Source organism: Mauremys reevesii, linkage group 2 (genome assembly GCF_016161935.1).
Source record: "Mauremys reevesii isolate NIE-2019 linkage group 2, ASM1616193v1, whole genome shotgun sequence".
Taxonomy (NCBI): Eukaryota; Metazoa; Chordata; order Testudines; family Geoemydidae; genus Mauremys; species Mauremys reevesii.
In genome coordinates this window covers 114,737,398-114,763,875 of record NC_052624.1, presented here as the reverse complement: position 1 = coordinate 114,763,875, position 26,478 = coordinate 114,737,398, and the positions used below count along the sequence as shown (strand labels likewise).

General features: G+C 44.1%; 1 long non-coding RNA gene across 1 annotated transcript; it reads left to right on the top strand.

Moving 5' to 3' along the window:
• Positions 1-10,627: 10,627 nt before the first annotated feature.
• LOC120399023 lies at positions 10,628-24,605 on the top strand. The gene is made up of 3 exons (XR_005594889.1): positions 10,628-10,688; positions 13,945-14,039; positions 24,256-24,605. It is a non-coding gene; the product is annotated as an uncharacterized LOC120399023 (long non-coding RNA).
• Positions 24,606-26,478: the final 1,873 nt, after the last annotated feature.

Below are 26,478 nucleotides of genomic sequence, written 5' to 3'. Positions count from 1 at the left end.
TGCAGGTGGAGGGAGACCAGCAAGAGAAGAGGTAGCACAAGAAAAAGAGCTGTGGCAGCCCCAGCTGGAGCCAGAGCAGTTGTGTCAGCGTGCAGCCCTGGGGAGCTAAGCAGAGGTACAACTAAGTTCTAATCATTCCTTCCGGCGTGGGAAGAGGATCATGGCTATTTCCTGATTACCTTTGAATAAATATATAGAATTATTGTGTGGGAAGTGGCATCTGCTTCTCACACCATATGCTGCTCCTTTTGGAGAAGGCCTTACAAGTGTGTATCTGCCTAAATGCATCACGTGATGAGAGTGAAAGTGGCCTTGTTGAAAAAATGTTAACAGACACCATATGATGATAATAATAATAAAATATTCATAAAAAATAAAACTTTGCACTTATATAGTAACTTCTATCATAGGATCTTTACAAATATACATTGACTTAAGCAATCTCTTCAGATTTATATTAAGCTGAATATTATTATGACAGAGTGGTGCTATAAATAGACAGGAAGGGTGGATGCTGTCATTTTTCAGGATATGGCTGAGGTGCTTGGTTACAGCAATGTCACACAGTTCACTTCACTCTGAGACCCTGGATAATATTCAGTTTCCCCATCACTGCTATCAAAGGCACCATGTTAATTGACAGAAGGTCAAATCCTGCTTTCAGTTACATCCATTCAATCCATTGAAATCACTCAGTGGGACTACACTAGTGAAAGCAAGGGCATGTTTATCAATCCTATCAATACTAGACCTCTACCAAGAAGGAATGTGACCAGAGCCAGCAAGGCAACCCACACTCAGGAGTGGGCGGATACTGCCCCTGAACACAAAAGAAGCCACGCCCTAAGAAATAAGATCAAGAAATAAGAACCTAGGATGGCACGAAAACAATTATCGTGCAAGTCCCCTTCGGGATGCTAATCTTCAGGGTCTTCAGCCTTCTAGAAGACTCAGCCCAGGGTTCTCCTGTAGTTAATGCCATAATTAATGTGTTTTTGACTGTGCACAGGTGCTAAGAGATCATGACATAGGTATTTTTTTAAAAAAACTTTAAAAATAAATCAATAAGAATGACTTTGCAATTGGTAGATACTAAGGGTGAGATTCACAAAGGTACTTAGGCACCTAAACCCAAGATTTAGGCACCTGAGTCTCCGGTTGAGGTGTGTAAATCCCAGATTGGCTCCACTTCAATCTAAAAAAATCCTGCCAAACTCTTTAGGCACCTAAACTCACTCGGTGCCTAAATTGCTGCCTCTGCGCATAAGTGCTATTAACTGGAGTTTGTGCTGAAAGTATTTCTGTCAAGATCCTCAAAAACAGACAATTCAGAAGGAGGCAGGAGGTGTGCCACAAAGCGGTTTTCCAAATCTCAGACCACAAACTTCATAAATTGAGGCGTGAGAAGAACATATATACATTGTTTCTGGTTGTTGATGGTACCTCCAGAATACAGTGTCTTGGATGAGCCCCATCCTATGCTATCTCCCTGGGCTTTAAAAACTGTTAAAATTAATGTTTTCGTGGAAGAAGCTTAATGAAGGAGAGCTTGAGGTGTTTTTGATGTTTATCCAAGCTACCCCTTATTCCTCTTTAGACAAGTTTTTATTCCCACTTAGCTTTAATATTTATAGTGCAAGTACTGTATATGAAAAGGAATTGAGCCACTGTACGTGTGGCCTGCAAGATGGTTTTCTCAAAAAGAAATTTTGAAGAAAGCCTTCCAGCAGAGAAAGACTGGGCACTTGCCAAACATGGCCCAAACATACAAACAGCACAGATTGTGAGGGTCTATTGCTAGACAATGGCCATCTAAAAGTTTAATTACTAACCAGCAGGTTTTCAAGTCTGTTCCTAATGATCCCTTAGAATATGCGCTAACTACCCATGTTAAAGAATCTGTTCCATCTTGCACTTAGCTGTGATGCTCAGGGTACCTTTCCCAGACCTGAAGAAGAGCTCTATGCAGCTCTAAAGTTTGTCTCTCTCACCAGCAGAAGTTGGTCCAGTAAAAGATATTATGTTACTCACCTTGTCACTCTAATATCCTGGGAGCAACAGGGCTAGAACAACACTGCATATAGCTTCCATTCAGTCAGTCTTACATTTCAGAGTATTACACAGAAAAACAGGACAACACTCCCTGGCTTGAAATGGTTTCCATTATGTATGGGGTTTGCAGTTGGTTCAATGGCTCTCTCAGCACCTCCACCATACAAATTGTTCCAACTCCCCTGAACATTGGTCCATATCAGATTTAGTAAGTGAATATATATATATATATATATATATATATATATATATATATATATATATATTGCAGCCCAATATATCAAATAGGCTTTCAGCAAACTCTCAATGAATGTTGAGACTGTAGAAATGTTTCAGTATTTCCTTTCAGCCATCACAAGGAAGGAGGAGGGGATCTGGATTGCACCATCTGCTTTTATACATGTAACAGATCGCCTCTAATCTGCCAGTAATTCATAGCTGATGTAAACTAGATTAATGTTAAGAGAGAATTATAAGAATATCTGAGTCCTCTGTCTTCAAAGTCAGGGGCTTGACAGACAGAGAACTGGATTGAAGATGTTGCCTCCTGCCAAGACAATTAACGTTCAAAAGCCTGGCTGTTAAGGTAGACTAAAGAGCAGGCCCTTCTACGAGTGAGGAACACTTATCTGGTCATAAGACATGGAGGAGGCCTGGGAGACAACTATTGTGTGACTACGCCTTCAAAATAACACTTTAATTTGTAAAGGTGGCGCAGGAAAAACAGGAACCAAGACTGTGAATAGAATCCTGGGTTTGGGAAACATGCAATGACTGTCATGTCATCCTCCTCAAAGAGTACACTGTGGAAATTCCCTTGAGGGGGAAGGTCACATGGGGGGAGGTGCCTGAAAAGTATAAGTGAGTGACACTGGGGAGACCAAGAGGGTGACAAAACAACACCTTGGATGAAATCCTGACTTCACTGAAATCAGTGGGAGTTTTGTCATTGACTTCAATGAAGCCAGGATTCTACCTTACTACCCAAGGCTAGGGTTTCTTCTGACAAGCTGGCCTGACGATGAGCCAGGGAGAAAGGGACCTGAGAGAGGCATTCTCTAGGGGTGCAAGGTTGTGCTTGCTGTGATTTCACAGACCCTGATATATATAAGGTTTCCAGTGACTAAGACTGACCAAAACATGCGGAGAGGGTGAGGGAGAGGGGATGTAGCAAAAAGAAATCGCTTTTTTTTCTATTTTTCATTTTTCATAGAAATGTCCAACTTTTTCAAATATTCCAAGTAGCTGGGCTAGAGAAGAGGGAACCCGGGAATCCAGCCCCATTCTGTATCTCTAGTACCTCCTATGGACATATGAGTTTAATTTTCTGGTGAATTAGGTGGAAATGGGGAATCACTGAAGGTTTCTTTATATTGTGTCCAATTTTATTTCACCATTGTGCAGTCAAGGGACTCTTTGAGTCTTGGATCCATTTATTTTGAAACCTCGCTACATTTTTTTTCTATGGCCTTCATTAAATAAGTACATATTCACATAGTAGGTCTGTCATACTTCCCAATTCTTCTTACCCATTTTAGCAAATCTGGCAATTCCAGGGCTACTATTACACTGGGACCAAACCGTGTCATGAGTAAGTGTCTAATTTATGGGTATTGGCAAAATTGATATTTTTGGAGGCAAAATTGTTGTTGCAACTCCTCAAATAATTAATAATAATAATACTTAACTCTTATACTGGGATTTTCATCAGTAGATCTCAAAGTTCTTCACATTCTTCAATGTATTCATCCTCACAACACCCCTGCAACATAAGGAAGTGCTATGATCCCCATTTCATAAGCAGGGAGCTGAGGCACAAAGAAGCTAGTGACTTGCCCAACGCTACACAGGAGCTCTGTAGTGAGCGAGGAGTCAAACCTGGGTCTCCCACTCTTTAGGCTAATGCCCTAACATTGGCAATATCACATTAGGGGTTAAAGGTGATGGAATAGTCTCTTCTATCCACTGTTTCTATATTGTATGCAAGTCTCTGACTTTCCCCACAGCATGGAATTCTCACAGAACAATGATGAAATTTACATTTTACAATGGAAGCCAAAGTCCTAATACTACAATAGTGAAAATCACCTCCTTCTCCCAAGATAGAGAACCAGGCAGTGGATTAAGTGCTATGGCAGCTCTTGCATGAGTAGCATAAAAAGGAAGGGAAGAACCCCAGAAATTTAGAACATTTGGTCATCATCTTCAGAATCATTTGACAGGTGACTCTGGAATGGTGGGGTGTATGGGGAGCTCTGTTGACAGGCTGGGTGAACCAATGCTGGAGACAGTTACAGCCTGATGTCATTGCTGTATGATGACAATTTTTGGCTCTGCAGGTATTTCTTCCATCAGACCTGCTGAGTTCTTAGTGCCATTTCCCCCTCATTTCATATGTCTGGTTTCTATTTTCTTTGTTGTTGTTGTTTTATTTGAGATTTCTTACAATATAAAAACAAGAACAAAAGTAAAATATTATATGCTATGCTAAATCTGGCTTGATATTATACTTCCCTTTGTACATTCATTTCATTGTAATTCTTATCTTTCTTTCTGATTGCCTTCACACACCTAAAACATGTCATGAAGCAATCATTTTACTATAACCCTGGTAAGCGGTGTGGCCTAGTGACTAGATAACTGGTCCAAGACTCAGGAGACTAGAATTCTATTGCCAGCTCTGCCACTGACCTACTGGGTAACCTTGGGCACATCACCTCTCCATGCCTCAGTTTCCCCATATGTGAAATGGGGGGAATTATACTGACCACCTTTCTAAAGTTCTTGAAAATGTACTGATGAAAAGCGCTATATAAGAGCTGGATATTCTTTATTATTATTATTATTATTTTTTAACTGTTACTCAGGAAATTTCTCACAGATTGTTGCAAATACATGAAACAACCTTCAACCTGTAAGAGGAAGCAGTGTAGGAAGGGAAACTTAGTCCTTCCCCTCGGAATTCTCAGTCAATAAAGGCACAGCCTAAGGAGTCCTCTTCCCTAAGTTGTATTCCTTTCAAGGCTTTGGTCCTTCAGATATGTGTAAAATGGCTGGTGACCACAGATGAGAAATGAATTTAAGACGTGGAAGGTGACATCAGACCACTTTTATCTTGTCAATAGTACTGAAAGTTTAAACTAAGGAAATCTATAGACCGCCGGGATCTAGCCTGGATATGGATAGAGAACTCTTTAATGTTTTTAAGGATTAGCTAATATAGTTCCTATTTTCAAGAAGGGGAAAAAAGTGACCCGGGTAACTACAGGCCTGTTAGTTTAACATCTGTAGTATGCAAAGTCATGAAAAAAATATTAAAGGAGAGAGTAGTTACGGACCTTGAGGTCAATGGCAATTGGGACAAATTACAACATGGTTTTACGAAAGGTAGATCGTGCCAAACCAACCTGATCTCCTTCTTTGAGAAAGTAACAGACTTTTTAGACAAGGGAAATGCGGTGGATCTAATATATCTTGATTTCAGTAAGGCGTTTGATACGGTACCACATGAAGAATTACTGGTTAAATTGGAAAAGATGGGGATCGAAATGAAAATCCAGAGGTGGATAAGGAACTGGTTAAAGGGGAGACTGCAGGGGGTCGTATTGAAAGGTGATCTGTCGGGTTGGAGGGAGGTTACCAGTGGAGTTCCTCAAGGTTCGGTTTTGGGTCCGATCTTATTCAATCTATTTATCACTGACCTCGGAACCAAAAGTAGGAGTGGGCTGATAAAGTTTGCGGATGACACGAAGTTGGGAGGTATTGCCAATTCAGAGAGGATCGGGATATCCTCCAGGGAGATTTGGATGACCTTGTAAACTGGAGTATTAGTAATAGGATGAAATTCAATAGTGAGAAGTGTAAGGTTATGCATTTAGGGATGACTAACAGGAATTTTAGTTATAAGCTGGGGATGCACCAATTGGAAGTAACGGAAGAGGAGAAGGACCTCGGAGTCCTGGTTGATCGCAGGATGACTATGAGTCGGCAATGTGATGTGGCCGTTAAAAAAGCTAATGCGGTCTTGGGATGCATTAGGCGAAGTATTTCTAGTAGAGATAAGGAGGTGCTAGTCCCGTTATACAAGGCGTTGGTGAGACCTCATTTGGAGTACTGTGTGCAGTTTTGGTCTCCCATGTTTAAGAAGGATGAATTCAAACTGGAACGGGTACAAAGAAGGGCCACTAGAATGATCTGAGGAATGGAAAGCCTGTCGTATGAAAGGAGACTTGAGGAGCTCGGTTTGTTTTCCTTAACCAAAAGAAGGTTGAGAGGAGATATGATTGTTCTCTTTAAATATATCAGAGGGATAAATACCAGGGAGGGAGAGGAATTATTTCAGCTCAGCACTAATGTGGACACGAGAACAATGGATATAAATTGGCAGTCGGGAAGTTTAGGCTTGAAATTAGACGAAGGTTTCTAACCATCAGGGGAGTGAAATTCTGGAACAGCCTACCGAGGGAAACAGTGGGGGCGAAGGACCTCTCTGGCTTTAAGTTTAAGCTTGATAAGTTTATGGAGGGAATGGTTTGATAGGATAACACTATTTAGTCAATAGGTCAATAACGTGCCGCCACTGGTAATTAGTACCGAGGGTCAATTTTGGGATATTGAAAGTCTTTTTCCCGAGTGTCTGGCTGGAGAGTCTTGCCCGCATGCTCGGGGTTCAGCTGATCGCCATATTTGGGGTCGGGAAAGAATTTTCCTCCAGGGTAGATTGGCAGTGGCCCTGGAGGTTTTTCGCCTTCCTCCACAGCATGGGGCAGGGGTCGCTTGCTGGACGATTACCTGCTACTTGAAGTCTTTAAACCAGGATTTGGGGACTGCAACAGCTGAGTCAAGGGAGAGAATTATTTCAAGAGTGGGTGGGTCAGCTTTTGTGGCCTGCATTTTGCGGGAGGTCAGACTAGATGATCATAATGGTCCCTTCTGATCTTAAGTTCTATGATTCTATGATACATATAGTGGCATAATAAATAGGCTTAAACTTTGTGTGCCCAAAGCCAAACCTGCTTAACTTACTGATTTGTATTATGAAAAGGAAAAAAATGGAAAGACATCATCAATGTAGCTGCTTAATGTTTTATTCCTGGCTGGGTAGTTGGACCAGAAAAATAACAGCTTTACTTTTGGCTGTTAGCATTTAATGATTCAATGTTAGCAGCCAAGAAGTAAGCTGCTAACCGTCCTCCTCTTCTTCACAGCGTTTTCTTCTTTATTTGATCTAAATCTGTCCTTCACATATGGGAAGAGCAGTCAGAATCACAGGGATCAAATTCTGACTTCACAGGAAATACCATCAGAATGACTTACAAGATTTTTTTTTTAAATGTGGTGGTTGTGCTGTTCCCCATTCTTCTCGACAGCTTGGTTTCCTCTTCTTTTCAGACACCTTTATATTACTAACGTCTCCCTGATTTCAACAAGGCACAGCTCTTTCTTCTTCATGAAACTTCCCCCAAAGACAAGCACTTTCAGAGCTGTGCTGCAGTGTACTAGCTGCTCTGTGTGTCACCACTGCCCTCTGCTAGGCAGAATAAACCTGCTCTAGAGTTTGTGATTTTCTGATCCTCAAATGTCCTTCCTGGAAAGCCCCAACCAAACTGACACCATATGAACAGTTTGTCTCAAGTTAAAAATATTTTATTTACGTCGCTTTCCCATAGATCTTCTAGAATTTCCCTTAAACATGGCAGATCCTGATAACAAAAAATCAGATTTAAGCGGTGTAGGAACTTCTCCTACAAAATATCTCATGTAATAAACTAAGCATGTGCTGTGCCTGCTGTATTTGGGACAAGTACATGAAGCTCTATCAGTTCGTGTCTTCTTTTAGCACCATGTGTTTTCTGCGCAGAGTAAAAAAAAATTCTTGTGTCTTTCCTCTCCAGGGTGAGACAGTCACGACATTGAAGGAACTGCCTGCTATTCAAATTCACCAACCAGTGTACAGTACAGTACAGTGTGTTCTTTATCTAGAGTTTTCTCTATGGCCAAATGTGGAAATTAGCCTTAGTCCCTTATTTTTTTTAATGCCACTGGCTGATGTGGAATTACCTATGACTGCTCCTTAATCTTATCATATTGAATGGGGGCCTCAACATCAAAGTCTCCTGCAAAGCCTATGGCAGAAGAGACTCTAGTCAATTTCCAGCTCTTCTGAATAGGAACTCAAAAGAATCAATGTGTTTCCAAGGTTCTCTATCAGAACTGGAGTTGGAGGAAGAAATTGAGGGGGTCTTCTATTTCCTCAGTAGAAATAATACCTGTTCCTGGTCCTTCTCTTCCTAACAATTTGGCTCTATCAGAATACTCCTTTCAAGAGACTGGATCACTCAGAGGATTGGGAATAGGATAAATAACCTCTCTCTTCTGAATCAAAGATTCCAATGGGCACTGGGTTGCAAGTGATCAAATCTTGTTACAACCTGATAACACCTTTGTTGTCTGAGGGAATTGAGTTGGTGATCTCACTCCTATTAGACAACTGGCCACAACCAGATATTAAACCAATGATTGGCATCTTCATTGGCAATGTCAGCTGCGAGGCTGAGGACATGGAAACCAAACTGCCCCCGAGCGTGTTGAGCTTGTTGCTCTAGGTCAGGGTACAGGCCTACTCTTAGGTCCATGTGAGATGCTTGCACGGCCATTTTGCTTTCTGTTCTTCATTCTCCCAGAGAGTCAGTCTCAACGTACTGCTTCAATGCTGTTTTCAGATTCAGTAATGAAGCACAGAACCAGTTTGGTACCATGCCCTGTGCCCTACACTGCCCATGTTCTCCAGTTAGGAGTGGCATCATTTGGCACTATTGGTTGCTAATGTTTATACAAAAAAATTACACCTTCAATTCAACCCCCTAGATTCAATTCTTTAAAGAGATTCTTCTCATGAAATTCTCTTACCACAGAGGTATATTAATTTCCCTTACCAGGGGATACTGAACCTGTACTTCCATGCCAGAGGTAACAGGGGCTGCATTTCCATTTTCTGGTGCCAAAATGGATAGGCAGGTGTCAAGCATAATCTGAATCACAGAAATCTGAACAACTCTGCACAAATATTTACTTCCAGGTGGCAACTCTCAGCACCACCATTGTGTCCCTTCACAAAGACTTCTTCTGCATTCTAATGGCATTGATGCTGATGAAAGTATCTACAGAAGCCCCAATCAGGACCCCTTTATGGTAGGTGCTATACAAACAAGTAGAATAAATATAGTCCCAGTCCATGCCCGAGAGAGCTCACAAACTCTTGACTTAAAAAAATCTACTCTTGACTTAAAAAAAAAATCTACCTTTTCCAGAGGTATACTAACAAACCCAGAGGACCTATTCTAGACATTGTTCAGACTCCTTGACAGGAAGGAGAGAGCAAGAAGGGTCATTTTTAAGGATTGTGTCTCTCTTATGGAACACAGGAACTCATTATTCAATACCACACTGATTAAGAAAAGGTGTGGGCACAGTCATGGGTGCCCATCTTGAAAAATGACAAGAGAGGGGAAAGAATGAATTATACCTACAACATTTTTTAAAACCAAAAATCCTCAAACAAGACAAATTTCTTATCAGTCCTGTGCACTTAGTGAAAGTATCACAAGACTAAAAATATTGCTCAGTGCTGCAAAGTACAGATATTCAGAAGCCACTCCCTCATAGCCAAGAAATGTCTGTGTCTTTAAAAGTTGTTATTGATTTCCCCACAAGATGGAGTAGCATGTACAGTTTAACAGATTCCTGCAGATGAAAGTTTTGCACGGAATGGGTACTGTATTCTTAGTAGGTCTGAGCAAATTAAGCAAGTTAATATTAACAACCATCTCAACTCTTCATCAGTCCCTTAAATCAATCATTGATGTTCCAAACATTGTGGTTAATAACTGCAGTTACCAGATAGCAACTGTGAAAAAAACAGAACAGGTGGTGGGGGGTAATAGGCACCTATATAAGAAAAAGGCCCAAAAATGTGATTGTCCCTTTAAAACAGGATATCTGGTCACCCTTTTAATAATAGATCCATGATCCCTTTCCTTCTCTTCTAATCCTCCAGTAGGCTCTCTTCACCATGGCTTACTTGGTGTAGGTTTGCTGGAGGCTTCACACTTTGGCAGCCTCTCTTCTTGACCTATTCCTGTTACCTCTAAACTGAAATGATACATGTTCTGAATCTGAGGGATGCAAACTTGCAATTCAGTGGCAAGAAGGACCAGCAGGAAGGCTGTTAGAGATACTGGTGCCTGCCACTATCAGTGGTAACACTGGTAGAGACCAGGTACTTTTCCTAGTTATCTTGTTTTTCTAATACCTGCAGCTCAGGCTCAATCAGTTTTATAAAATGAAATGGGGAGGTGTAGTGCTGCAGACTCACCCCTGCAGCACCTCCTGCTGGTTGTCCTCAGGAATTAGCTCTTCCAGCATCCAGAGGCCAATTAAGATCCTTCCAGAAAGCAGTGAAGACAGCTGGATTGATTGGGACACCTGAAGCCAATCAGGGGCTGGCTGAAACTAGTTAAAAGCCTCCCAGTTGGTGGGGGGGGGGGGGTGTATGTTGGGAGCTGTGGGAGGAAGCTGTATTGTTGGAGAGACTGAGCAGTACATGCCATATGAGGCACAAGGAAGGAGGCCCTGAGGTAAGGGTGAAATAGAGCTTGAGGCAGTGGGGGCTGCTGTGAGGAAGTAGCCCAGGGAATTGTACATGTCCTGTTTTTAGAAGATCAGCTACCATAGCTGATACTATTAGGGTCCCTAGGCTGGAGTCTGGTGTAGAGGGTGGGCCTGGGTTCTCCTCTTTGCCCCCTTGATTAATCACTGAGAGACAACAGAGACTGTGCAAGGGAGGATAGCTTCTCCGCACCTCCCTTGCTGGCTTATGAAAATGGCTCAGTAGACTGTGACCCTTGTCTCTAGAGAGAGAAGGGTTAAGTGAGGGGTCACAGTGAGCCTCTGAGGCTAGCATAATCTGCCAGGAAATGTGGGACCCATGGGGACAAGGACAGAACTCTGTCACGTTGGGTTCACATTGTTTTCAAAACCCAAATACATAAAGAATGAGGTAAGGACATCATAAGTCTTATGGTCACAGTGCATCACAACACAGTAACTCTGATTCAAAGTAACTACTATTCTTCATTGGCGTGACAAAGATTCATCCCCTGAGTACACTGGCCTAGCTTCACAGGTCCTGCAGAGGTCCAAAATTTCCCAGCCCTTCCTTTCAAATAACTTTTTCACAGAAAAAAGCAAGAGTCAAGCAGTCCCTCTTCAGAAGGAGCCTGATTATCTTCTAGCATGTAACTTGTGCAGTCACTTACACCAGTTCAAAGAAGGTAGAAATGCTACTGAATCAGATAATGGTAGAGCAAAGTGAATGAAAAATACTGACTTTGATCAGAGGTTTCTGACTTCAAAAGGTGCTGGGCCCAGGGAAAAACTGATTATTCCTTCTGTGGGCTTCTTGTGTGCCCCTTTGCCCCTATACTCTCATGCAAGGGCAGATCACATTCAGTCATAAAGTGTATTCAAATGATTTGCCCTGTATATGTGCATGGCTAATTTAGCTGCACAGTGGAAAAAGTCTCCTCAAAAACAATGACTGGAATGGGTCAATATCATGCTCCTGTGCCAGATATGGACTAGCTACAGAACTTCCATCTGAGCAAGATACATACCAGCTGTGCTCACTATAAAATTATTTAATGCTCTGCTAGGTATGGTTAAGGTTAGCTTAAATAAGGTGTTTTACACATCCCCAGAACATGGGGGAGGGATAGCTCAGTGGTTTGAGCATTGACCTACTAAACCCAGGGTTGTAAGTTCAATCCTTGATGGGGAGCCACTTAGGGATCTGGGGCAAAATGAGTACTTGGTCCTCCTAGTGAAGTGAAGGCAGGGGGCTGGAATCAATGACCTTTCAAGGTCCTTTCCAGCTCTGAGGGGTGTGTGTGTGTGTGTATATATATATCATAATACAGTTTAGCAGTCAATTACATTTCCCTCTTTAAAGTTCTACATTCCTACTGTGACACTGCACCCCATATTCTTCATAGAGATATTATGATATGATTATGGCAAGACAGGTCATGTAAGATATCATTGAAAAGATATAATTGATTTACTGAATATGATTAGCCTATTTGTATGCATATATCATTTTTGTATCTGAAGTTAGGAATATTGACTATATATCTGTATTACAAATGTGTTTACAGCTGGGGAAAGCCTACGGGACAGAGTGTAATCAGTCTAGATGGCTGGCTGGGAAGGGCCATTAGAGAAAACAATAGGCTTTAGAAGTTTATCTCCCACAGGGGGCCTTTCTGAGGGCACTACCAACAGCCTCTAACGCACGGCTGCTATGACACTACAGGCACATGTCACCTGGTGCTGGACTCCATCTTGGAATACCAGTGTTTTTCAACTGACTGGTGTGGGAACCAAGCTTTGAAACAAAGCATTCCCACCATATGCAAAAGCTATTTAAGGCAGGGGAGTGACATCACTGTGGTTCTTCACTGACTCCCCACTAAAAGAGACTCTTGAAAAGGGTTGTGAGATTTGGTGTGAGGCTGGGGATGAGAGGTTTGAGGTACAGGAGGGAGCTCAGGTCTGGGACCAAGGGGTTCAGAGTATGGGAGGGGGCTCAGGGCTGGGGCAGGGAGCTGGGGTGTGGGAGAGGGTGCGGGAGAGGGTGCAGGGTGCAGGCTCTGGGCGGTGCTTACCTTAGCTGGCTCCCAGAAGCAGTCAGTATGTCCCTCTGACTCGTAGGCATAGGGGTGGCCAGGGGCTTTGCACGCTGCCCCTATCTGCAGGCACCGTCCCCGCAGCTACCACTGGCTGCAGTTCCTGGCTAATGGGAGCTGTGGAGCCTGTGCTCGGGGCAGGGACAGCACGTGGAGCCTCCCTAGCCATCCCTGCACCTAGGGGCCACAGGGACATGCTGGCCACTTCCAGAAGTCGCAGGGAGCCTGCCTTAGCCCTGCTATGCCACCAACTGGACTTTTAACAGCCTGGTCAGCAGTGCCAGGGACCATTCCAGTCAAAACCCGGACTCCTGGCAACCCTATAGCTCAAACCCCTTTGAGCCTTACTTTGGTTCACTAGTTACTTTCCAAGCTCTCTCCTACCCATTGTAGTTGGAGGGAAGGGATTTTATGTCCTATTTTTAACTCCACTTATGTTAATAGATATATTAACTGTATGACAGCAATATTAAAAGGAATAGTTGGTAATTGGTCACTGAGTGAGCCAATTTTGCTTATTCACTGACTAGTTCTATAGTGGAGGAAAAGATGTATGGACTGGTGTACTTTTGACAGTAAGAATAGCAACTTTGTAGGACATAGTGCACAGGTGTGCATGGTGTCATACCAGTGGAAAAAAAGAGAAGCTTCTAAAATCAAGGAGCCTGAACAATTACTTGAATGTGATTTCCACACCGCCCCCCCTTCCCCTTAAGATTAAGTTTCAATTTCGGTTAGTGTTCTGGCTTTCCAATGTCTGGGTTATTTCTTTTGTTTTGCTTTTTAATGCAAATTTCTAATTTTTCCCCCTTAAATTATTGATATATTTGTACAAACTTAATTCCAGTTCAATACAGAATTTATCTAGAAAGGTCTCTTTACTTCTGAAATATGCAAGAATAACAAGAGTGTTTGTAGAGCTGTGACATAACAGGGAACATTATTAGCTGGATGTTTCCATTTTTCTCTGTATCTATGTTCAGCAACCGCCAAAAGACTGGCAAGTCTGGGGAAAATTGAGAGGATACAGGCATCGTTATTATTTTCAAGTATAATTCTTTCCTTCATAGCTCATTTTAAGGCAAAATTTAAGTTGCTTTTTATTTGACAATAAAAGCCTGTTTGAAATGGTAAACTTGTCTTTCAGTGTATCCCATTGATGTTGCATTGAGACTTTGCAATAACAGTTCTACCTAACAGCATCAAGTGTGAACTCTGAGGGCGTGAAGTGGAAAGTAAGAAGTGAGTCTCCTTGCATGAAAGCTCTTCTGTCACACCAGGTGTTGGAAACATTTGGTATAGGCATATTAATTAGGTGCTACACTAGCACTACCAAGTCTGAAGTCTGATAGTGTTAAATACAAAGTGAAAAATGAGCCGTTCCACGTAAAAACTCAACTTTCATTCCATGAATTTTCCAGTTTACAATAAAGCCAATGAGAGAGACACTATCTCACCCACCTTGTATCTTATTGGATCAACTTCTGTTGGTGAGAGACAAGCTTTCGAGCTAGCACAGAGCTCTTCTTCAGGTCTGGGAAAGGTACTCAGGGCTTGGCTACACTTACAGATGTGCAGCGCTGGGAGTTACAGCTGTCTTCGTACAGCTGTGTAGGGAAAGCGCAGGAGTGTGGCCACACTGACTGCTACCAGCGCTGCAGTGTAGCCACATTTGCAGGGCTGTTGGGAGTGGTGCATTATGGGCAGCTATCCCACAGAGCACCTCGTCCCATTTTGGCGCCACCGGTTGTGGGAAGGGGACGGAAGGATGCAGGTCATTCCGCTTCCTGTCCCAATGCCCCGTGATGCATCACTTCACATCCCAGCAGTCAATGTTTTTCCGTCCACGTTTGGTGCCATTGTGACTCTCCCAACGGTTTCTGTGCAGCGCGATTTCTGTGGGAAATGGAGCCCGAGCTGCTGAGGAATATGCTGATGAGTCTCGCCAGCACATCACGTTTGGCAGTTGAGCTATTCCTTCAGCTCCAAAGTGACAGTGAGGAGTCCGACGATGATGATATCGAGTCGCCTGACATGTATGACATTAAATTGCTTGTGGCATTCACGGAAATGCTCAGCACCATGGAACGCTGCTTTTGGGCTCGGGGAAACAAGCACTGAGTGGTGGGATCACATCGTCATGGAAGTCTGGGATGACGAGCAGTGGCTGCAGAACTTTCGGATGAGAAAAGGCACTTTAATGGGACTGTGTGCTGAGCTGGCCCCCACCCTGCAGCGCAAGGACATGAGATTGAGAGCTGCCCTGCCAGTGGAGAAGTGGGTGGCTATTGCAATCTGGAAGCTGGCAACTCCAGACAGCTACCGATCGGTCGGGAACCAGTTTGGAGTGGGAAAGTCGACCGTTGGAATCATGTTGATGCAAGTTTGCAGGGCCATTAATTGCATCCTGCTAAGAAGAACCGTGACTCTGGGGAACATGCAGGACATTGTGGATGGCTTTGCACAAATGGGTTTCCCTAACTGTAGAGGGGTGATAGATGGGACGCATATTCCTATTCTGGCACCACCCCACCTAGCATCCGAGTACGTTAATCGGAAGGGGTATTTCTCTATGGTTCTCCAGGCGCTTGTGGATCACCGTGGGCGTTTCATTGACATTAACACAGGCTGGCCTGGAAAGGTGCATGATGCATGCATCTTTCGGAACAGTGGCCTGTTCAGGAAGATGCAGGCCGGGACTTTTTTCCCAGACCGGAAGATCACAGTAGGGGACGTCGAAATGCCCATTGTGATCCTTGGAGACCCCGCTTACCCGTTAATGCCTTGGCTCATGAAACCGTATACAGGGATGCTTAACAGGAGCAAGGACCAGTTCAACTACAGGCTGAGCCGGTGCCGAATGACTGTGGAGTGTGCTTTCGCCCATTTAAAAGGGCGCTGGCGATCTCTGTATGGGAAGCTAGACTTGGGGGGGAAAGCAGCGTCCCTGCAGTTATATCCACGTGCTGTACCCTCCATAATATTTGTGAAGGGAAGGGTGAAACATTCAGTCAGGCATGGACCGCTGAGGTTCAACGCCTGGAGGCTGAATTTGCAGAGCCAGAGAGCAGGGCTACTAGAGAGGCCCAGCACAGGGCTACAAGGATTAGGGAGGAATTTGAGGCTGAAAGCCAACAGTAATGTTTGTTGCCTTGCACGGGAGTGAAGTGCAGTAGTTACAATGTTAGTAGGAATCTGTTTTTCCTAAGCTGATTTGCAATGCCTGTTTCTTTCCTGGGCTACGGTATCTTTCAATTTCTGCAATAATAAAGACTGTTTTCAAAGCCAAGAATTCATTTATTGAAAAGAAAATAACTTCCTTGACAGACGCACATCATTTTGGGAACCTGAAAGGGCAGGGGTGTGTGGTGGGGAACTGTACAGTCACAGGTTTGAATATGTCCTGTCTGGAGTGCTGTGCAATGACTGCTGCACTTCAGGATGAAAATACTGCATGGTGATGGGGGTTGAGTGCAGAGGGTAAGGGTCATAGTTCTCAGGGCTGGTTGGTGAACGTACAGGTGTTCGGGGCAGCTGGTGGTGATAAGAACCTGGATGCTGGGGAAGGGGGTTTGGAGCTGACATTGGAGCACAAGGGAAAGAGCTGGGGGGTGGGGGCGACCGGCACGGTAGTGCTCTGCCTGTATGGCTACGAGTGACTGGATAGAGTCCGCTTGGCGCGCCAGGATGCTTATCAGCTGTTTTGTGCTTTCTTCTTAGCTGCTGCGTTTTTCTGGCGGATCCTGTTTTCCCTTTTCCTCCAGTCCTGCAGTTTTTTTACTCTTTCTGGCAGACTGAACCATAACTGCTTTCAGCATGTCGTCTTTGCTTTTTCGCGGCTTCTTCCTGAGGTTTTGTAGCCTCTGAGCAGTCGATGATACGGGCAGTCCAGTAGTCAAAGACACTTTTTTCGAAAGGCAAAAATGGCAACAGTTAACAGAGGCGGCATTGTTTATAATCTTATCCAGACAGTTATTCCCACACAGTGAAGGAGTTTACAGTCTTCACTTTAGCATACTTTTCCCATACCAAACAGAGCGCACATAACCCACAGGAGCCACGAAATGGTGAGTAAGGGGGACTGATTGCTTCAGGGCTGTGCAGGGGTTTCTGTGCATTGGGGACAGCAAACAGCTACAAGGGGCATCTGCACTGAACACTCTCCCAACATTTTCCACAGGAGTTAATCCTGGAAGATATCTTGCTGCTGCAGGTCACCTGGGAAGAGCAGGAGGGTCTTCTACAGCAATGCAGATTCCACTCTGGCCCCTATGCAGCTTGCCTGTGTGCAGCAATGGTCCCCCCACCCCTTGCAGCACAGTGGTGCGGACATGTTAGCTTGACTGGGACAAGGACCACAGTGGCTCTCCCTATAAACTTGTGCAAGCGCATTGCCCACGCTCTGCTGAAACTTTTGAAGAGATTACCGAGGCTGATTACCACGACATGATAGACCACATCAATGGTCTATTCCACATCTAGGCATGCATGCATGCAGCCTTAACCCCCGCTCCTCTCCCGAAACATTTCCATCCTGAAAATAAAAGCCGCTTAGCGTAACCCGCTCCTCTGCTTGTCCTTCACCAAGTACTGGCTGCTGCGATTGGCTACCTTCCTCCTGGCTTGAGAAGAGCTCCTGGCTGCATGCCTCCTGGGACTCCGGGGTGTCTCCCCCCACCCCAGTACCCTCACTCTCGGTTTCCTCCCCCCTTCTCCCCCCCCCCACTCTGAAGTGTCCATCGTGGTGGTCGGATTGGCAGTGGGGTCACCCCCAAGTATCTCGTCCAGCTCCTTGTAAAAACAGCAGGTTGTGGGGGCAGTGCTGGAGCGGCGGTTTCCCTCGCGGGCTTTGCAATAGGCACTCTGCAGCTCCTTCACTTTAACCCTGCACTGCACCGCGTCCCAGTCATGGCCTCTTTCCAGCATGGCCCTTGATATCTGCCCATAGGTATAGTAATTCCTACAGCTGGAGTGCAGCTGGGACTGCACAGCTTCCTCACCCCAAGCACTGATGAAGTCCAGCAACTCGCCATTGCTCCATGCTGCGGCTCGTTTGGCGCGTGGAGGCATGGTCACCTGGAAAGATTCACTGATTGCACTCCACACCTGGCTGAGCAAACAGGAAGGGGATTTTTAAAATTCCCGGGGCATTTAAAGGGCAGGTCACCTGAGGCCAGGGCAGTAGAGTGTGAACTGATGAGCAGAGTGACTGAACAGGCATTCTGGGATGCCTCCAGAGGTATTTGGAGGTCAATTATAGCGCTTTTGGTGGCCACACTGGCAGAGCAGAGCTGCCTCACCAGCGCTGCAATAGTTATACCCGAGGCAGAGCAGGAGTACAGCCAGCACTGCAGCCAGGGAGATGCAGCACTGTATGTGCCTTGCAAGTGTGGACGGTGAGTAAGTTGCAGCGCTGTAAACCCACCACCAGTGCTGCAACTCTCCAGTGTAGCCAAGCCCTCAGTGTCAGCTAAATACAAGGTGGAACAGATTGTTTAGCGAAAGTAAACACATTTCAAGGGACCATTCAAGGTGAAGTGGCCAGTTAACACCCCTCAGTCACCAGGTGTGGGGGCAAATGCTGGGGTGATTTTATTGAGTTATAGATGGTTGTAATTGTGATGTGTTCCCCTTGCAGTGCCACCTAGAAATAGGATACCACTGAGCCCTCTGACCCACCAGCCTGGGCTCCCTCTCACACTGTGCTGCTGTGACAAGCTGCAAAGCCCTCCAGCCTGCACTTTCACCACCATTCACACAGGTAGGGACACACCCAGCTGCAGTTACATGCAGGCTCTCTAACCACCAGCTTCCCAACGTAGGACCCTAGAGCAGTACCGTCCTGCCATGGTCAAATCTGGCCAGTATATGGGTTTAATACCCAGTCCGCCTCTCCCTTAATATGAAGGGAACAATGCGCACTTGTGGTAACCAAGCAGAGATTTTTCCCAAGCACTCCAGTCAAAGTTCACTGGTTTACATTAAAACAAAAACAAGTTTATTCACTACAAAAGAGAGCTTTTAAGTGATAGCAAACAGATCAAAGCAGACTACCTAGCAAATAAACAAAAATGCAACCTAAATTTAATATACTAGATTGGATATGAATAGCAGATTTGCACCCTAACTGATGATACAGGCAGACTTATAGATTCTTAAGGCACAAGTGACACTTGCTTTGCAGCTTGGAATCGTCAGGTGTTTCATACACAGGCTAGAAATCCCTTTAGCTTTACCTTCAGTCTTTGGTCCTCAGATGTTTCCAGAAGTCATCTTGTGTGGGGAGTTATAGTGAAGAACACCAGATGATGTCACTCCCTGCCTTATATAGCTTTAGCCAGGGGCAGCTCTAGGCATTTCGCCGCCCCAAGCACAGCAGGCAGGCTGCCTTTGGCGGCTTGCCTGTGGAGGGTCCGCTGGTCCCGCGGCTTCAGCGGACCTCCCGCAGGCAAGCCACCGAAGGCAGCCTGCCTGCCGCTCTCGCAGCACCGGCAGAGCACCCCCCACGGCTTGCCGCCCCAAGCACGTGCTTGGTGTGCTGGGGCCTGGAGCCGCCCCTGGCTTTAGCATACGGCGGGAACCCTTTGTTTCAAAGCTTGGTTCCCAGATTGGTTTGTGGAAAAATACTGGCATCCCAAGATGGAGTCCAGAATCATGTGGCCTGGTCACATGTCCTTGTAGAGTCATAGCAGCCATTACTTACATGCTGTCTGGAGTGTTCTCAAGAAGGCTCACTCAGTGGGGGATAATCTTCTCCTAAGGTCTAATATTTCTATTACTCTGAATAGGCCCTTTACAACGAACCATTTAGTCTAGTAGGTGTTACCCAGGTGTGACTACATGTGAAATACAGAAATATAGTCAATAGTCATAACTTCAGATACAAAAATGATACATGCATACAAATAGGACAATCGTATTCAGCAAATCATAACCTTTCCAATGACACCTCACGTGACTTGCATTGTACAAAATGCATCATAATTATGCCATAGTCATATTATAATATGGTTATGACAAATATGGGATGCAGTCTCACAGTAATAAGCCATAAATTAAGTGTCTCTAAGTCCATGATTTTTAGTATCTAGCAAAGTTATGAATTTAAACTCCAAGCTTTGTATTTTGAAGGTGTTGTGCAGGTTTCTGAGGTCAAATAGAGTAATTTGTCTGTAAAGTGTTCACCCACAGGTGATAGGGTATTTTTGTCTTTATCAGATTTCTGGGTGAGTTCATTTGCAAGTGTAGTGATTGTCTGGTTTCACCCACATTGTTGTTGGAGCATTTAGTACATTGGATGAGATACACCACATGCATCCTACACATGGATCTCACAGCATGGATCTTGAAAGGTGTGTTGTGGGGGGGTGTTGATCATCATAGCAGTAGTTGTCAATTGTGTGACTACATTAACTAGGCTAACAGACAACTCTGACACCATCTACTATAAAGAACTCAAAAGACACCACAATACAATTTACCTAGGAACTTAAGGATAACATCAAATCATCCCCCCCAAAAAACTCAAAAGAAACTCTAAACTCATCTTCAGTGAATCCACCATAGGGACCTTTTACATGCTTCACAAAATACACAAACAAGGGAACCCAGGCAAACCCATCATATCTGGCCCCAGCACTCCTACTGAAGGAATATCAGAACTCACAGAAACCATCCTCAAGCCACTCAACACACAAAGGGCCAGCTTCCTCCAGGACACAACCTACTGCCTCCAGAAACTCAGCAACATTAACAGCCTCCCTCAACACCATTCTTGCCACCACAGATGTCACCTCCTTATGCAACAACATCCCTCACCATGATGGCATTATTGATGCCTCAGATATTTACAAGATATTGGACAACACTCAGATATTCATCCCAAACACATTGCTGAACTCATCCATTTCATCGTCACCCATAACAATTTACATTAAATAACAAATTGTCTCTCCAAACTGTTGGAGACCCATGGGAAAAGCCATGGGTACTAGGATGGAAGTCTGGAAGTCTACACCCCAATTAAACAGCCCTTTGCCCAAGCCCTAGTCAGCTAGCAAGGGCCAGCTGCTGGTGTCTAATTGTAGTGTAGACATACCTGTTACGCTGTCTGGAGTGGCTCACGATTGTGAGTGTCTACCTCAGGGCAGACACCCCAAACTGGTGGTAGGTTCTATAATTCAATTTCACCAAGCCAATAACAAATGTGAATTCTTGTATCAATGTAACAGTCTTACTATGGAGTCACAGACAGACTGGAGTAGTCTAAGGGGACTATCTTGCCACCCATACAAACTGGACTTAGGGCAGGCCTACACTACAAACGCGCATTGGCGCAGCTGCTGGGCTGCTGTAGCGCTTCTGGTGAAGATACTCTAAGCCAACAGGAGAGAGCTCTCCCAACAGCTTAATAATGCCACCTGTGCCAGAGGGGGTAACTATATCAGAAGAAGCTCTCCCGCCAACATAGCGCTGTCTTCATGGGGGGGGGGGTTAAAGCCACTCAGCGACGTAGTTATACTAAAGTAAGTGCATTGTGTAGACCTGCTCTCAGTGATAAATGGTCACTTACATAAAAAATCACACAATATTCAGGTTCCTTCCAGTCCCAAGAGACCAGTCACTTACCACCAGATCAATTGGTACCCTAGAACTTACATCAAAGAACACACCTGTAGCCAATCCTGTAATAAAATATCTAAAAGTTTATCAACCAGCAAAAAGAAATAAGAGGTTAAAGCAATCAAACACACACCAATGAGTTACCATCTAAATCCTAAGAGTGACAGTGTTGTAGTGATCTGTCAAATCAAAGTGCCTTTCAGGGTAGACCCAGGAGGCAACACCTGGGGATCTCTGGCTTCAGTTTAGCCTCTGGCCCTTCAGAGTTCAAACTGCCAAAAAAATGGACAAATTTCCTGTGACTTTGTTTTATTTCCTTCATTCAGCTTCCAAGTCCACAGGACTAGCTTCCTTGCATGTAGCATTTCTTAGGTGCAATAGGGCCATTAACCAATCATTTGTATTGTGATTGATTCTTGATGACCCATCTAATTTTGATGGATGGGAGCAGTGGGGAGAAGGCAAGGCGGGGCAAGGGGAGAGGAGAGGTTCCTGTGCTTGAGTTCACAAGTGCAGGGAAAACATTTTAAAGTTATAAAGCAAAACTTGTATATTTTCTTATAGTATGGAATACTGACATTAATTTATGCTATGCAGTAGCTTACAAGCATTTCATAGAGCAGAGGTGGGCAAACTACCACCCGTGGGCCACATCCAGCCTGCAGGACCATCCTGCCCAGCCCCTGAGCTCCCGGCCGGGGAGGCTAGCCCCTGGCCTCTCCTCTGCTGTCCCCACTCCTCCACAGCCTCACCTCGCCACGCCGCCAGCGGTCTGGCCTGCCACTCCTGCTGGGCAGCACGGCAGCATGGCTGGCTCCAGCCGGGCGGCAGGGCTGCAAGCTCCTGCTGCTCTGAGTGGCATGGTAAGCAGGTGGGGGGGAAGCAGGGGAGCAAGCGGGTGGGTGGTGGTTGGATAAGAGGCAGTGGATCCCAGGGGGCAGTCAGGGGACAGAGCAGGGGGTAGTTGGATGGGGTGGAGGTTCTGGGGGAGAGGCAGTCAGGGGATGGGGAACGGGGGGGTTGGATAGGGGGTGGGGTCCGGGTGGGGGAGGGGGTCCCAGAAGGGGGCAGTCCGGGGACAAGAAGCAGTGGGGCGTTGGATGGGTTGGGGGTTCTGAGGGGGACAGTCAGGGGGCGGGAAGTGGGAGGGGGTGGATAGGGGGCAGGAGCCAGGCTGTTTGGGGAGGCACAGCCTTCCCTACCCAGCCCTCCATACAGTTTCGCAACCCTGATGTGGCCCTCAGGCCAAAAAGTTTGCCCACCACTGTCATAGAGACTAAACACAAAATACATTCTTAAATGATTATCTATTTTGAGCAAAACTAACATACAGGTGACCTGGTCTGGTCTCCAGACACAAGTTTCTCAACTAATGCCTGCAATCTGAGCAAGAGCTGACACCTGGCTGCCAGCATCACAATACTCTGAATAAATTTTCCAGACCTGAAGAAGAGCTCTGTGTAAGCTCGAAAGTTTGTGTCTCTCAGCAACAGAAGTTGGCCCAATAAAAAAATATTATCTTACTCACCCCGTCTCTTTAATATTCTGGGACCAACACTGCTACAACAACACTGCATACAATAAAGCCAATGAGTCACATGAGGCATTCCACAGCTTGCTGTTCAGTCATTTTAACCATTTAATTCCTTCTCCTCAGGCTTTTTCTGGGCCGAGTGTTTGAGGAGAATGTAAATGTAACATGGGATGCTCTGACAGGGATCCATGTGTTTTCATGATATTTGTCCAGCCGTTGGACTCAGGAATTACCAATAGTACACAGTATTTTTCCTTCTCTTCTCTGTCATGCAATTGTTAATCAGAGAGCCACTATTTCTTTGTGGATGTCATGGAGGAGCAGTGCAACTCTCTGGGCATGGAGATTAGATGATCTTATAGACAACAATTTATTTCCTGAAGCGCTCTCACTGTACATTTTTAGAACAGTGCAAGCTTCCTAAAGTATACACATTTACATACCATGATAAATTGCCTGTAAACTTTAGTAAGCCTGATGTGACTAAGACCATGTCTTCACTGCAATAAAGGTGTCTTACACCAAGGTAACTAACTTGAGATAGCCAGTTCAATGTAAAATCATAGTAGAGACAGTGCACAGTTGTTTTTTTTTTATCTTGAAGTAGCTCATCAAAGTAGTCTATATCCAGGAGGAGTATAGAGTTGACATGGGTTAGTTACATCAAAGTAAAAACTACCTGCACCTTGTTTCCACTAGGATTTTACATCTAGATAACTAACTTCTGTTAAGTATCTCATTGTAAACAGATCACTGCAAAAAATAGGTAAGACATAGCACTGTATCTGCAAAGTGCCTAAAACACTCAGATTCTGTGGGGTTTACAGCTAATCTGCCTATTAGTTTTTAGATTGTGTCCTCTTTTGCTTCTTTATGCTAGATAAGCAAAAGGCCTGAAAAGGTTATTGGTTTTTTTAAAGTATTTTTCCCCTTGTGTTTTTCTACTTTAGAAATACCAGTAATGTCAAATCTGCTCTTTGGTTTAGCTGCAAGACCTCTGGGGTGTTTTATAGAACGTGTGTTGTGAGCGCTAACATTGAAATGGAAAATGGGGTGGATCAAAGTGCACTAGAGAATTTTAGGGTGCAGCAGCAGGGGCCACATGGACACATAGCACATGGCAGGCTAATGCAGGGCAGATTTATACCCCAGCTTAGTGTGAACAAAGTGTATATGTAGACAAACATAGGCTTGGTCAAAGGTTATTTTTCAGGTTAATTCTTATTACTTCAGCACTAGAATTACAGTCTTTGAGAGATTCTACTGGGACATTAAAATAATGAGATCCCATTCATTTTCCAGCACATGTCCAAGCATGTCGTAGGTGACATTCCACTTGGCTACGACATCTGCAATCAACAGTCGGTTAACTCCATTTGTATCCTGTGCATCTTAGAGACAGTGGAAGTAAACCTTACATTTACAACTGTTTCAGGGAAGATCTGAAAGTGGCCTAAATCGTTGGTATTTGTCGAGACAAATTTCAGTTCCAATGTATATTCTGGATATGGAGCAAACACAAATTCCAAGTAACAGGAAGATTCACCAATTTCATAATTGACTATTAGTTGAAATATGTTGACCAGCCTCTGGCTGAATATGGCTGGGCAGATGGTTGTTCTAATAAAGCATCCTTAATTCAGTCACTAAAAGCTTTTATTTTGTCAGACCCATTGTCTCAGAGCACCATGTGAATAGCATCTTTGGCAATCTGCCTTTTATCATACATGCCCAGAATTTGCTCCAAAACAGGCTTTGTTGTTAGTCTCACAGTACAAAATAACTGTTCTTATGACTTCATTGTCTGTTTATCTGGTCTGATGTTAGCCCCAGAAAAGACTGCAAGGTGTTTCTTTGTGTCACCATATCTTCAGAAAATGAGTTGCAGTTCATGGGGTTTTTTAAAGAAAATTGGAATGATCACTTGCTGGAAAACTTTTTCTCACACAGAAAACATTGTTAGCAAAAAAATTGTTCATAAACAGCCAGTAATGAGATTTTGAAATTGGAAGGATGTCCGTAACTACAAACCCACCAGGGCACTTCTAATTTTCCTTAACTCTGAGGAATTGATTTCCAAAGCATCCTCTGGGATGCATGTTCTTCCATCTCACATTTTCCTGAGCTGTGGGTGACTGAAATTGGATAGATATTCTTGAGATGCAGAGTTCCCTGATCCTTTCATAGTATGGTATCTTGACACACCTGAATGTGCTGGACAGCTACATGCTTGTACATACCTGACATGGGGTAGCCTGACACTTTTGTGTTGCTTTGAGAGATTGTGCTTTGCACTCCTTGCAGTAAACTTGTGCTGAATCAGTCATCAACAATCTCCCAGAGAGCACTGCAGTTCTCTTTACCCATTTTGTCTTACAATCAGCAGGGCCTTCATCCCACCTGTGAAATAAGGTGCTCTGAAGCTCAGAACTTCTTCAATATTTTTCTGTCTGCATTAAACCCGCACAGTATTTTTTTTGATGTAACAAACTATCCAGCAAATCATGTCTTCTAAAGCATTGTACAGACCTTTTAGCAGACAGCCATGGCTATCTCAAACTGTAGAACCACAATTAGTCTGAAAACCCTGATTCCATTCAATTATGCAATTGTGTTAGTGGTATAAGAACTTAAGACAACTGTTGTGGTACTGCAACTGCCACTGGCATCTGTGGGAGTTGCAGGTAATGAAGACCATTCAGGATTTGGCCCAGCCATTTTATTTGTGAAGTCAAATATTGTCTATTATACCTCCAAGGAGCTCTCCAGCAAATACATTCAAAGTTTGACTCAAACTGAAGCATCTAATTTTCAAATAATGGGTCAAATTCTGTATTTGCTGTAGCAACTCTCATATGCTTGAAAGGGAGTCAAGTTCATGCATCTGAGGGCAGGGTTTGTCCCACTGGAAGTAAGATGTTGTTGGAATTTGATACGTCTTCTTTGTACACCCACAAACAGAAAAACAATTGTCAAAAGGTATCAGAACCATTGTTCCCCGCACACACACACACACACACACACACACATGGAAAACTAGGGCTGTCGATTAATTGCGTGAGTTAATTTGAGTTAATTTCAGTTAACTGTGATTAAAAAATTAATTGCACTGTTAATAGCATACCAATTGAAATTTATTAAATATTTTGGGTGGTTTTCTACATTTTCAAATATATTGATTTCAGTTACAACACAATACAAAATGTACACTGCTCAATCTATATTTTTTATTACAAATATTTGCACTGTAAAAATGATAAGAAATAGTATTTCAATTCACCTCATACAAATACTGTAGTGTAGTCTCCTTATCATGAAAGTGTAACTTACAAATGTAGATTTTTTTTTTGTTACATAACTGCACTCAAAAACAAAACAATGCAAAACTTTAGAGCCTACAAGTCCATTCAGTTCTACTTCTAATTCAGCCAATTGCTAAGACAAACAAGTTTGTTTACCTTTACGGGAGATAATGCTGCCTGCTTCTTAGTTACAAGGTCACCTGAAAGTGAGAACAGACGTTTG